General features: G+C 55.4%; 1 protein-coding gene across 10 annotated transcripts in view; it reads left to right on the forward strand.

The window, feature by feature from the left end:
- Positions 1-13,802, forward strand: part of LINGO1 (leucine rich repeat and Ig domain containing 1) — a 213,903-nt gene that overhangs the window by 90,437 nt on the left and 109,664 nt on the right. For 7 of the 10 annotated variants that reach the window (XM_066342909.1, XM_066342911.1, XM_066342913.1 and 4 more), the window contains one exon: positions 12,362-12,414. The exons of the other annotated variants lie outside the window; for them this stretch is intronic. The gene's annotated coding sequence lies outside the window, so the exon portion shown is untranslated. The remainder of the gene's footprint in view (positions 1-12,361; positions 12,415-13,802) is intronic. 10 annotated transcript variants of the gene reach the window in all.

Consider the following 13,802-nt stretch of genomic DNA (forward strand, 5'->3'; position numbering starts at 1 on the left):
CCCCAGGGGGCGATGCTCTGCCCATCCTGGGCGTCGCCATATTGCGACCAGAGCCACTCTAGCGCCTGAGGCAGAGGCCACAGAGCCATGCCCAGCGCCCGGGCCATCTTTGCTCCAATGGAGCCTTGGCTGCGGGAGGGGAAGAGAGAGACAGAGAGGAAAGCGCGGCGGAGGGGTGGAGAAGCAAATGGGCGCTTCTCCTATGTGCCCTGGCCGGGAATCGAACCCGGGTCCTCCGCACGCTAGGCCGACGCTCTACCGCTGAGCCAACCGGCCAGGGCTAGGACTGGTCTCTTGAGGCCATGTTCCCATCAGTGACCATCAGCTCGTGACCAGATGTACTTCCTCCATACCGCCCACACCTCATGCCAGTGGGTTACTTTGACATTGTTTAATTTTATCTGTAAATGTTTTGGTGTCTGCCCCTTAAAAAGTAAGGGCCCTTAAAAAAAATATACCCATAATGCCATGACCACACCCAAAGTCAGATGTCACCTGGCACTCGGATTTATCACCTGATTCACTCTTCAAAATAGACGTCAGGTGGGAGTTAACATTGACATTTTCTAGATGAGGACACTGAAGACCCAGGAAGTCTAGTCACTGGCCTGAGGTCACACAGCTAATAAGTGACTGAGAGGATTTGAACTTGTCACTACCCTCTTTCCCCTGCCACACCCTCGGGATCGCCAAGTCTGATGGCTCCAGCAGGGTTCTGAGTGTGCTTTGATCGGGGTGCACCTGGTCCATCGAGGATCAGCATGGGTGTGCCCTTGGAATGCAGACTACAGCAGTCCCAGGGGTGAGCCATCTCCTCTGGCCCGCTGCCGAGCTTTACCAAATGTTACAAGCCGTTTAAAAAGCGCTGACCGCATGCTTTGCAGCTCCTATTTAAGACGTACTAAAAAAATGAGCACCTTTACAGGGAGGAAACTGCAGCACATTGGGATATAACACATCTACTGTGTCACTCATGCATGTGTCATCCTAGAGGAGCCAGGGAGGGGTATGTGAGTGCCAGCTTCACCCTCCGGGGTGCTCTTGAGGGTAACAGGCGCTTAGTGAGCAGGTCTGCATCTCAAGCCCTGAAGCTTTGGGGTGTGTTAAATGTCAGGGTGGGGTGGAATGGGGCGTGTAGGTGGAGGGCAGAGGCTGTACTTGCTCTAGGCTGCCCATTTTGCAGATGAAGAAGCTGAGGCCCAGAAAGGGGAATGAAAGGTCCAAGGTCACATCCTGAGAACCATTCCCAGCAGGCCAAGGGGGCACTGTACTCACAAGGGTGCTCCTGAATCTCCTTCCTCCCCCTTCCCTCCTCCCTCCTCCCTCCTCCCTCCCCCCTCCCCCTTTTCCCACCCCTCCTCCCTCCTCCTCCTCCCTCCTTCCTCCCACCTGAAGCAGAGTGTGCTTGTTCACTAGGACCCTTAGGCACCTCCTGCCGCTCTCTGAGCCTTGGCTGGAGTTCATGATACTTAGGTGGGACTAGGGGCATGGAGTATATAATGCTTGTTGGGTGTCACTCACATCCTCCTTGGAAGGCCCCCAGCAGCCACAGGCTGTGCAGTCTCCCAGAGAGCATGGGGACAGGCCTCCTCCCTCTCTTCCTTCTTTCCTCTACCAATGTTCCTTAAGTGCTTCCCTCCAGCTAATCATTGTGACAGGTTCAGAGGGCTATAGCAGGGAACAAATGAATAGTACCATCCAGCGGTCAAACCAACAGAGATGAAGCCTCTGGGTGCTCTGTGGAGCTCACAGTGGCTCAGAGGGGATGGAAGCTTAGTGAGGAAGACAGCTGTGGTGTCAGGCAGCAGTGTGCATACTGCCCCGGTGGCTCTTTGTTCCCTGATAGGGGCTCTGCCAGGTTGGTGAAGGCGAGGAAGGCTCCCTAAAGAAGTAACACCAGAGCTGAGTGCTGCAGGATGAACCAATGAGCTGAGTGGGTGGGAGGCAGTAGCTAGAGGGATGGGGTAGCAGGCAGAGGGGCTGGCATGTGCAAAGGCCCTGTGGCAGAGCTCAGGAAACAAGGAGAAGCCAGCTGGCTGGAGTGCTGCACCCTTAAAGAGGTTTAGTGGGAGGCAGAAGGGGCTGGGCCAGGCCTCCCTGCAGGCCATGAGGGCTTTAAGCTGGGACGGGGAGGGTCATACACTTAAGTTTGTGGTGTGGACAGACTTCTGGCTGTTATGTGGGAAAATGGCCTGAAGTTGGAGCCAGGAGTAGAGTGTGGTGGTAGTTAGGGTTGAAGGTGAGCATCCAGATGGCAGGCACTGGTGGCCTGCACCAGGTACCAACCATCATCCCCTTTAAGCCTGCTGACCCAGGAATGTCCCTGCTAGTGTCCAGGAGGGGCAGTGCTCTGAGACACATCATTCTGCAGGAGGTGGAGGGCTGAGGGGGTGAGGTGAATGTCCTTCCTCCTCTGGAAGGCCGGGAAGCCAGGCGTGGGAGAGCCCACTGGCCCAGGATGTTCCTTCTCTGACATGTAGCTCAAGCGGTAGGCAGCTGAGCTATGAGCATGTGAGCAATGAGGGTGTGACATCTGCCTCAGTGTCATACTCCTAGGCTCCCCAAGCTCACCCATTCCGGGAGGAGCCAGTGCCCTGAGAGGGGAAAAAACAGGTTTGCTTTACTTAATTCTGACTGATGCTGACAGCTTGCATCTTTAGTCTGAAAAGTATCTATGGGGTAAGGACTGCTTTTCTCAATTGGGATAATTATGTTAATTAAAATGCATTCTTTATAGCAGCTCTGATTAATAAAAACAGTTCCACTGCTCTCTTTAAACACTCTAACCTTCTGCTGTGAGAGTGAGGAGGTTCTTGCTTGGTGGTTTATGCGTCCTTACGTGGATTTCGAGAGGCGACCTGCTGCCGGGTGGCTTGGAGATGGATGGATACAGCGAGGGGGCGGGCGAGTGCACTGGCCAGCGCTGGGTAGGCCATTGGGTGCAGGACTGGGACTGGCACTGCTGTGGAGCCTTCAAGAGAATGAGAAAGCCACTTCTTTCTCTAATTGCTGTTTGCATCCCCTGGAGAGCATAGGGTAATTAATGAGTTCTCAATTAAGGGCATTACATGTGGGAGAAAGAGGTGCTCAGGCCAGAGTGGGTCTAGAGTGAAAGGCAACCTGGGGACGTCTTCTCACCCCTGGCCTTGGTGGGACAGGGGTAGAAGAGGTAGCTGGAAGTTAAGAGGGGTCCTTAATAAAGTGGAGGTGGTAGTTGATGTGCAAGGATGAGAGAGGGAGGGAAGAGAAACCGGTGGGGGGCAATGGCAGGCAGGAAGGGGTTTTCTGTCTCCCCCTCAGGGAAGCTGCACTGGGCAGAGTGAGAATGGGTCCTGCCCCTCTACCCAGGACCCTCAGTTACCGCCACAGCCTCCTGGTCTTGGCTGTGAGTCCCCGTCTGGTGAGCCAAAGACCTGGACAGGGGCTCAGAGGCCCATTCTGCTCTATGGAGGTGTTTGTGTGTGTAATTGTGTGTGTGTGAGGGTCTGTATGGTGAGAGTGAGTATGTATATGCATATATGTGTGTGTGAGTGTGTATGTGATTATGTTTTTATGTGTATGATGAGTGTATTGTACATTTGTGTGTACAAGCGGGTATGTGAGAATGTGTGTGTGTAAGCCTGAGTGTATGGGTACATGTGTGTGTGTAAGCCTGAGTGTATGGGTGTGTGTGTAAGCCTGAATGTGTGGGTACATGTGTATGTGTGTGAGAGAGTGTGTATATTCCAGCCACAGAAGGTGATAATAGTCTCAGTCCACAGATACTGGAAACGTTGAGGCTTCCCATCAATACTGCATCAGGCTTTCTGGTGTATCTTGAAAAGTCTGAAGCCTAGACCCACCTCCTGTCAGGAGCCCTGGGTAGACAGAGACGTGGCTGCTCTTACTGAGCCTCCTCCCCTCCCCACGTCCTTGACCACCTGACCTGGTGGTGTCACACCTGGTCTCAGAAAGGATGAGGGATTCTGGGACCCTGTGACTCTGGTCAGCTAAGGCCTGTGAGGGTTGGGGGTATGGACTCATATTGAGGAGGGTATTTAGGTCCCAAAGAAAGGCGGACATCTCAGCTGACCACCATGCTGGTTTTCTGAGAGGACAGAGTGCAGATGGACGTGTCCCAGGTGTGGGAGGGAGGCTTTGCAGACTTCCTCACTGCTCAGCCTGCATGGTCGTGGCCCACAGGGGTAAAGCTGAGACTGACACTCCTGAGCAGGTGGTGAGGACAGGGTTAGAGGAGGTGCCACAGCTCCCCTCCAATTCCAGCCCAGCCCCGGCCCCTCTTGCTGCCCCAAAAGAGGAAATAAGCTGAGGGATTCATTTTGTACATGCCGCCTGGCTGAAGAGGAGGCTGTTGCGGTCAGGGAGGCCCCTGTAGCCCACAGAGCACATGGACCACAAGGGGCAGGAGCTTGTTCAAGATCATACAGCCTGGAGCCATTGTCTGGGGAAAGGACAGAGCCCAGGCCCCACAACCCCAGGGGGTTATGAGGGTAGCCAAGGCCAGGGTCCCCATGACCAGAGGAAGAACTCCTAGATACTCTCTAGACCACTGAACCTCTCGTGGGGCCCCTGCACACTAGCTTCTGGCCACAACTTTGGGGCCTGATACTGGACTCCAGAGGCTTGCCTGTGCACATGGGTCTGGGCACTCACACATGTACGTGTGTGGACAGGCACTCACTTGTGTTGTCAGGCATACATCTATGTCCATGTGTGCACGTGGGTTGTACCTGTGCATGTGTACACATGTCGATGCATGCCTGTGCACATACATGGGTATATGCAGGCATATGGTTCCACGTGTGTACATGCATGTGTGAGTGCCCCAGTGTACACACATCCATGGGTGTGTGTACATAAGGCTGTTTACCACGTGTGTCTGGGGAACTGCATCCCAGTAGTTCTGCCCCCGCATGTTCACACATGTGTTTTCTCACATAGGTCCATGTGTGCCATGAGGGACCTGGCAAGGCCCCACCTTAGGCCCTGGAACAGGGTGGCTCTCAAGGTGGTATGACGAGTCAGAGGTGTGAGCTCTGGCCCATACTGGGAACCTGCCCCCTCGGGAGGGATGACACCATCTATCTTGGGGCCAGCGAGTATCCTGACAGGCAGGCCTCGGACCCCACTTCCAGCAGTCTGGAGAGAGCCTGAGCTGTGTGACCTGCCCCATGACCCCACTGCCCAGAAGTGCCAAGGACAAGGCAGGGACTCCCTTGTTCACTCCCCCACGAGGCCTAGCTGGTGGTGAGCCCTTTCCCACACTGCAGAACTGAATAGCAGTTTGAGATGTGCGGAAGGGTCTGTGCCTTGCTGAGGATGGCCTGGGACTGGGGCCTGTCTGCTGGGACTCTCCCCGGGAGCAGCCACTGGGGCCCGCCCAGAAGGAGCTGGCCTGTCCCTTCCTCTTCCACCAGCACAGTTGCCAAGGTGAAAGTAAACTAAGCCTCCATCTGCCTCCCCTTCCACCCCCCACCCCCCTTGTTATCTGCCAAGCTCTTGGGCTGCGCTGATGACTCTTTGCCAAGACGGAATCACATTTTCCAAGACAGGGCAATTCCTACTGCTACAATGCAGAGTGCTAATGGAGGGGGTGCTGGGCACTGCCTCTGGCAGGGACACCCCCACCTCAGCAGACAGCACCAGCTCCTGCACAGCCCACTGGGACCCGGGCCGCCACCCCACCGCAGCCAGGCTCACTGAGGGAGCTTCCCCTCTCACCTCCACTGTATTTACAACTTCAATTTTTAATGCCTCTGCTCTTTGAAGACGCGTAATGTTTTTGAGAGGAACATTTCCTCTCAAAACCTGCATGCAGGTTGAGGACAGTGCAATAAATCAACTAATAACTGGAACCTCATTTTCTGCTTCACAGCAGGGAGTTAACCCCTGCCTCACTGCCGTCCTCCCATGCAGGGCTTGAGTCCAGCCCTGAGGGAGGGTGGTGGGGTGCTGGTGGTTGAGCTGGGCCCCACGGCTCTCTGCTCATGTTCCCTGGCTGCTTTTGTCCTTTTTTTCCCTGGACTCTCTCCGATGTGCCTGCTTCCCCTCTTTCTCTTCTTGTTTTCTCTTTGGCTCTGTTTACTTCTGTCCTGCTCAAAGCAGGTCAGACCAGAGGAGATGTCTGGAATTGGGGGCTGTGGAGGGGACCCACAGTTGTTGGGAACTTCCTAGGCCTGGGCACTGGGCCAGTTTTGCCCTGACTTGCTCCTCTCTGAGCCTCCAGGTTGCTAAATGTGCATGGGCAGACCAGGATTTGATTTTTACATCTAGGACAAACTTGACAGCAGAGGTGGGCAGGGCCTGAGGTTTCCCTAGTTCGCGCCTGCCCCTGGTCACTCAGAAGGCGGGATGGGGTGGGAGTGGAGGAGAGATGAGAAGTTTTCAGGCTGTGGGACTGGTGGGAATAGCTTGATGTCTCTTCCTTCCTATGTGTGCACATGTTAGCTAATGCATGTGTGTGTCTTGGCCCCCAAGGTCGTGGAGTACCACTGCTGCTCAGTTAGGCTGGCCCCTGGCCTTCTGCAGGACTTGTGGAAGGTCTCACAGTGGGAACGACGTCTGTGTTGAGAGGCTGGGTGGCACAGGTCAAGGTCAGGAGCGCAGACTCTGGGACCATGCTGCTTGGTGCACATCTGGCATTGCCTTTTGCTGCTTTGTGACCTCGGGTGAGTCATTTAACCTTTCTGGGCCTCAGTTCCCCCATCTGTGAAATAGAGATGAGAATAGTGCCTCACTAACTTTGTTGTGCAGACTAAACAGGTTATGACCCTTTGCCAAGAGGGAATCGCATTTTCCAAGACAGGGCAATTCCGACTGCTACAATGCAGAGTGCTAATGGAGGGGGTGCTGGGCACTGCCTCTGGCAGGGACACCCCCACCTCAGCAGACAGCACCAGCTGTCTATATGGTGCCTAGTATACATGAACACAGTACAAATGTTTGCTGTCATTGTTATAAGACACACACTCATACACAGCATCATCCCCTGCTCCAACTCACTGGCCAAGAGATACCAGAGATGCACCTGGTGTGCTCCACAACTTGCAAGTGAGGAGGAGCCCAGTGTCCACCAGAGTAGCCAGAGGAGGCTTCCTGGAGGAGGTGTCAACAGTACTAGGCTTCAGATAGGCAGAGAGGAGGGTGGACCTGGGAACCTGTTGGGGAAGGGCAGGAGGGATATTTGGAGCATGCCAAGGCCTGGATGGAAGTGTCTTCTACATTGATTCAGAGGGAAGCAAGGAGGCTCATGGTCAGTAGCCCCCACTGCATGCGGACATCTTGTGTGTGTTACCTGTCTGTGGAAATGAGGAACCTGCATCTGGACACTGACATATGACCTGCTGGGGTCATCCATGCTGTCAGGGGCAGAGCAGGGATTGGAACTTGCGCATAGTTTACCCTGAAGCTGTAGTCCTCCCATGGCTTCAGTCCCAGCACTGCAAACCCGAGGAGGGGCAGCCCATGCTAGTCCTCACCTACAATGCCCTGCTCTGCCTACATGCCCCTGGGGATGGCGCAGACAGCCTTTTGGGACAGTTCATGACATTCTTGTATGAATCCACTTATTCTAACGGGGCTATTCAGGGTAGGCCCAAATCTGGTGGCCACACTCACCCCCGATCCACCCACAGCCCCTCACCACACCCTGTCCATGTGGCCTGCTGGCTTCTTGTCAGGCCCACCCTGAGTGGGCTGCACTATTTTCTTCCAGTGCTCCACTGATGCAGGAAGGGAATGAGAAGTGCCCCCCACTGGGCACTTGCAGTGTGCTGGACACAGGTGTAGCATGCCACATTCAGGTGGGACCGAGCTCCGGAGCCTACCTCTGGGGTGCAGGGTTCTCTCAGCCAGGTCATGCACTGGCACCTGGGCCAATCTGGAATAGCGTGCAGCCCCAAGAATTTGGTTTCCAGAGCGTTTAAGTAGATGACTCTCCTGAGTTATACTTCTATTGCATTACGCTCCTGTCTTCTTTGGGCCATAAAACAGCAAACTTCTATGGCTGCCAGCAGCTCCCTGTGAGACACGGGGCAATGATTCTGCCATCAAGTCATAGTTACTGTAGGTGGTGTTTGAGGGCGAGTGAAGAGTATGGGTTTGGAGACTGTGCCCCCTCCCCATGCAGAGGTGAGCCAGCCTCGCCAGGTGGCAGGGAGGACACTGCCAGGGGGAGGGCTTGTCCATTCACTTGGCAAGTGTGACTGAGCACCCATTATGCACCAGGTGCTGGCCGGTTGGTAAGGCAAGACACTAACACAATAAAGGCTAAGAGGGGATCTGAAGTTGTTAATGGTGCAATAATGGGAAGAATGGGTGTATCTCTCAGGTGAGGACACACCTGTGGGATAGAGGAGGCTATGTAACAAGAGGAAGCCTTGTGGGAGGACATTTGCATGGGACTCTGGGGATTGTGGGGTGGCTGAAATGTTTTCCAAGGGTCAGTGAGCATCTACTGGTAGTTAAATGGGGAGGGGGTGTGATCTGCTCTATGTTTTTAAAAAGTCTCTCTGGACGGTGCAGGAGGGGGTAAGCAGGGAAACAGGTGAGGCAGAAGGGATGGAGGCAGATGACCACAGACCCATGACAGAGGCAGAATGGGGGGTGTGACATGAAGGGGGCAAGGAAGGCCTCTCATTTCCTGACCGAGGCAGGAGGACCGTGAGGGGTGAGGATTGGACTCAGACAAGAGTTGGTTCTCAACTGCCTCCTGGAGCAGAGCTGTCCCTGTACGCTGGGTTTCCAAGCCTGGAGCTCTGGGTGAGGGCTGTGCAGGGGACAGAGGTGCAGGAGCCGTGGCTGTAGGTGGTGTTTGTGGGCCTGGCGTGGTGGCCCAGGAAGAGACGTGGGTGGTGCAGACCCTGGGCTCACAGATGTGGAGGGCTGACGGGGAGAAGGTCAGCACACCAGGCCGACAAGGATGGCAGGGAAAGCCAGGATGGTTGGCACTGCAGAAGCAGAGCACGGGTTCCAAAAGGAGGGCAAAGCTACCATGGTCACTGCCACGAGGTGGGGAGGGGTACACAGACACCACCATTGGGTTTGACAGCATGGAGGCCATTGGGGCTGGGAGGAGAGAAGGTGTGAGGAAAGGTGGATGAAATCTAGTTTGAATTGGGCTGAGGGGAGGAAATGGAGAAAGGGTGTCTTTGGCTCTTCCTGGAAATTTTTATAGAGAAGAGAGACAGAGTAGTGGCTGGCGGGAGTGGGGGAGTCACAGGAAACCCTTCAGGGGTGTACAGTCTTGTCCGGGGCCCTCCCCAGCTGTCCTCAGCGGAGATGTCTTGTGTGATTCTAGGACAGGATCAGGCCAGGTCCCAGTCTACACTGACATAACCCACAGACTTCACTCCAATTTTCAGTTGTACATTAATGCGTGTATGTGTGCACGTGTGTACGTGCGTGTGCATGCTGTTCTGTGTAATTATGTCATGTGTGCATCTTTGTGTAACTGCCACCACAATCAGCTGTTTCATCACAACAAGGGTCCCTGTGCCACTAGCTCCCCTCCCTCCCGCGCTGGCCCCTGGCTGCCACCTCCTTATTCTGTATCTCTAGTGAGTGTTATATAAGTGGAATCATATAGGATAGAAACTTCTGAGATGGAGACCTTTTTAATGCAGCAAAGTGATGGGAGGGGATTTTTTTTTTTTTTTTTGTATTTTTCTGAAGCTGGAAACGGGGAGAGACAGTCAGACAGACTCCCGCATGCGCCCGACCGGGATCCACCCGGCATGCCCACCAGGGGCGACGCTCTGCCCACCAGGGGGCGATGCTCTGCCCCTCCAAGGCGTCGCTCTGCCGCGACCAGAGCCACTCTAGCGCCTGGGGCAGAGGCCAAGGAGCCATCCCCAGCGCTCGGGCCATCTTTGCTCCAATGGAGCCTTGGCTGCGGGAGGGGAAGAGAGAGACAGAGAGGAAGAGGGGGGTGGAGAAGCAAATGGGCGCTTCTCCTGTGTGCCCTGGCCGGGAATCGAACCTGGGTCCCCAGCACGCCAGGCCGATGCTCTACCGCTGAGCCAACCGGCCAGGGCCGGGAGGGGATTTTCAAAGGACAGGGAAGCCCAGGATGGGATTGTGTGCTAGCAGGAAGGCTATGGTAGCCAGCGGAGGGGCAAGATGGGTGATGCCGAAAGGCGGCATGGGGGGAGCTGACTGCTGGACAGAGGAGATGGGTTCAGAGTCCGGGTGGCACACCTACCCTTTGGCATGCAGCATGGCCCCTTCTCAGGGAGGAAGAGGGGACGTGGCAGAGCAGGTGGGCTTCTGGGATGCTGAGGCTGGGGGCTGGTGACAGGGTTGGCCTTCCTCACTGAGAGTTGAGAGAGGTTTCTGTTGAGCACAACAGCTCAGAGATGGGACATGAGGAGAGCAGACAAGAGGACATGCTGCCCTTTCGGGAGAGTAGGAGGGTGAGCTGACCAGGGCCCCCCACCCCGACCCCCTGCCCGTGCCTTGGCGCATAGAAGGCACAGCTTTCCTGGCAGGTCCATTTGCTCCAGCCGCAATCGACTTCCCAGCCATGGGTGCCCAGGGGTGCTGGCTGGATTCATCCAGGTTGGGGTTTTGTGAGCAGGTTGCCAGGGGAGAGGGGTCTGGAGGGGTTAATTACACTGGTGGACTGTGGAGCCCAAGCAGGAAAAGGGAGAACAATGATGGAGAGAGGGAGATGTGCAAGTTCTTTATTCGATGAAAGAGTTGTGGCAGGAGGGCTGAGGAGAGGCACCGGCAGGCAGGGCTGGGCTGGGCGGGGAGGCCTGACCGCAGCTGTGGTGGAGAGGGGTCCAGGCTGTCCCTGGGGTAGAGGCTAGAGGGTGTGGAAGCCAAAGGTCACTGGAGGCAGGAGGTCAGGAAATGGAGAGCCCCAGTGCTGGTCATCCCTATCATGGTGGTGTCACCTGGAGGAGGATAAGGGCCGAGGTGCAGAGGGAGACACATGCCTCATGTGGACGAGGGGAGGTGGCCAGGAGGATGTGGCACTATCTCTCCCGGTGACTCCCAGAGTACCAAGGGAGGTCATAATCGTGACAGATGGTCTCCACTATGGGGAACACAGAGGTGACACAGAGCCTGTTCCTGTCCATGTAACCACAGCAGGTGTCCCCAAACTACGGCCCCGCGGGCTGCATGCGGCCCCCTGAGGCCATTTATCCGGCCCCCACTGCACTTCTGGAAGGGGCACCTCTTTCATTGGTGGTCAGTGAGAGGAGCACTGTATGTGGCGGCCCTCCAATGGTCTGAGGGACAGCGAACTGGCCCCCTGTGTAAAAAGTTTGGGGACCTCTGAACCACAGCCTCACGGGGAAGGCAGGACGAGATAATGAGCAAAGGTGGTAACATCAACTGAAATTTAGGTCAAGCAGCAGTTGCTCGAGTTGGCAGGGCTTTGGGGCTAGTGGATTTCTGAGGAGGAAAGGGACTGGTGGTGACGGAGGAGTCGGCGGAGATGGGCATGGAAGGGGTATGAGTTTATCAAAGGGGCTTTCCAGGAGAAGGGAGGAGGGAAGCTGTATGAGCAGAGTCCCCAAGTAGGGTTAGGGGGGCTATCCACAGAGCCACAGAGGTGGGAAGGCCAGGTGTGCAGGCCGGCTTCTGAGATGTCAGTCTTCTCGGGGACAGGTGATCCAGGTGCCCTGAGGCCTGTGAACAGTGGGAAACTGGCCAGTGGATTCTCTGTGGCCCAGCATGCCCAAGCCACTCATTACGGAGGTGAAGAGGCCTGTTGGCTGGGGTCAGGAAACAGTATTGGCTGCTGGGTGTGAGTGCCCGGTCACAGGTGGCTCAAGCTGCTTGAGCTAGCCAGATCAGCAAAATGGGACCACCCCAGCTGCCCTGCACTGCCTCCCAGCAGCAGAGTGATGGTGAAGGCTCCAGCTCCCCGGGCAGGGACGCCCAGCAGAAACCCAGGGTGCACCTGTCACAAAGTGGTTTCGGCAGAACCTTGGATTTAGAGAACAATGTTTTGGCATCAGGTTGAGATCAGAGGATGGAGGCAGCCTACCAGGCCATGAAGCTGAGTGCCGTAAACCTTGTTAATATGGTGCCTCTGTATTCAGAGTGGCACCTAGTTTGGAGCAGCGCCTTTCCCTGGGCTGGGGCCCATTGTTCCTGCCGGTTGAGTCACACCAGGCGACTTCAAAGCCCACTCCTGGGCTGCTCTGTACCAGTTAATGAGCGTTTAAGGTCGGGCGGCTGGGGCTAGGGCCTTGGTGCAGCTCTCCAGTTGCCAGGGCAGATGGGCAGTGTCGAGTGCCAGGCTCTGGTGGGGAGCCCTGAGGAACAACCTTCAGGGCCAAGAGGCTTGAAAGGGGCTGCAAGAGGCAGAGGAGCCACATGCTCTCATCCCTTCTTGTTTTTCCAGGTCAAGCTGGTCCTGAGGGGCACCAGGAGAGGGCCCAGGGTGCCTGGCCAGAGGTAACAGTCTGGGGACATCCTGTGGGGTCTTGCCGGTGGTCTGATCTGCGTGGACTCTGGGTTCCCGAGGAGATGAGGGGTTCTGCCGTCCCCTGGTGTTCACCCCCACTTTCCATTGTGCTAAGGGCTTTGCACACACGAGCGCTCATCTTTTAGCTGAAGGCTGTCCAAGAGGCCAGTGATGGCCCCAGGACACAAACCTCGGGGTCCGCTGGTGCTGCGGGGAAGCTTTAGGTGAGAGTTGGCTGTGGCTTTAGACAGTGATGTCATTTTCAGTCAGAACAGCTGGGTCTACGAACTGTGGAGGTTTCTCTGACTTTGAGGACCTTGAACTACGGGTGAGCCTGGAGACAGGGAAGACACAGCAGGAAGACCCAGGGCAGTGAGCCCGAAAGGGCCCCAGACTGCGGGCTGGGACTCCAGGGTTCCAGGCTGGCTGCTGGCACTGCTGACTTGTGCCAGATGATGACTCTGTCCTGTACAGCTCTCTGGCCTGCATACGTTGAGGTCCAGTGGGGGACTAAATGTGCACCTGCATCGGCAGCCAATCAGAGTCCCAGCTTTGCTTGCATACCTCCATAGATAGGGTGCTCACCACTTCATGACACTGCCATTTTTTTCTTTTTATTTTATTGCTGGATAGTTGCAGTTGTTAGAACAGGCATTGTATACTGTTCACAAAAGTTAGGGGATATTTCAAAATGAATATGAAGTGATAAAATATCCCTTAAATTTTGTGAGCAGTATATTAACATCCCAGGCCTGCCGTGACACATTACCATGCACCTAGCAGAATGAGACAACAGAAATATGTCTTATTATGATTCCAGAGGCTAGAAGTTTGAAATCAACTTGTTGGCGGGCTGTACTCTCCGGTGGGTCTCGGGGAGGAACTGCTTCCTCTGCCAGCTGCTTCCTCTGGGGATTCCAGGAGTCTTTGGCATTCCTCGCCTTGTGCACATCACTCCAGTCCCTACCTTTGTCCTCACAGGGCCTCTTCCATGTTTGTATGTCTGTGTCCAGATTAAACCCATCCTAATTAATTGTACCTGCAGTTACTAATCACCCTGTTCCCAAATAAAGTCACATTCTGAGGCTCCAGGTGAACATGAACTTTGGGGACACACTTCAAAGCAGCACATTCATTTTTCCCCTCCCGGGACCAGAATTTGACCCTGCAACTTAGCCCCTGTGGGTCCTCCTGCCCAGCCCTGGCTCCGTCCGCCTCCAGCTCCCCACCTCCTGTTCAGGAGTGCCTGCTGGTGTGCAGAAGGCTTTCTGGCAACATGATTCTCCTCCCTCCTGAGGGTTGCCATCCCTCCTTCTGCTCTTCTTGCCTTGGACACGGAACTCCCCTCTCTCCACTCTGGGAGTCATCTGAGGCCCCA

The sequence above is a fragment of the Saccopteryx leptura genome, chromosome 6 (assembly GCF_036850995.1).
Source record: "Saccopteryx leptura isolate mSacLep1 chromosome 6, mSacLep1_pri_phased_curated, whole genome shotgun sequence".
NCBI lineage: Eukaryota > Metazoa > Chordata > Mammalia > Chiroptera > Emballonuridae > Saccopteryx > Saccopteryx leptura.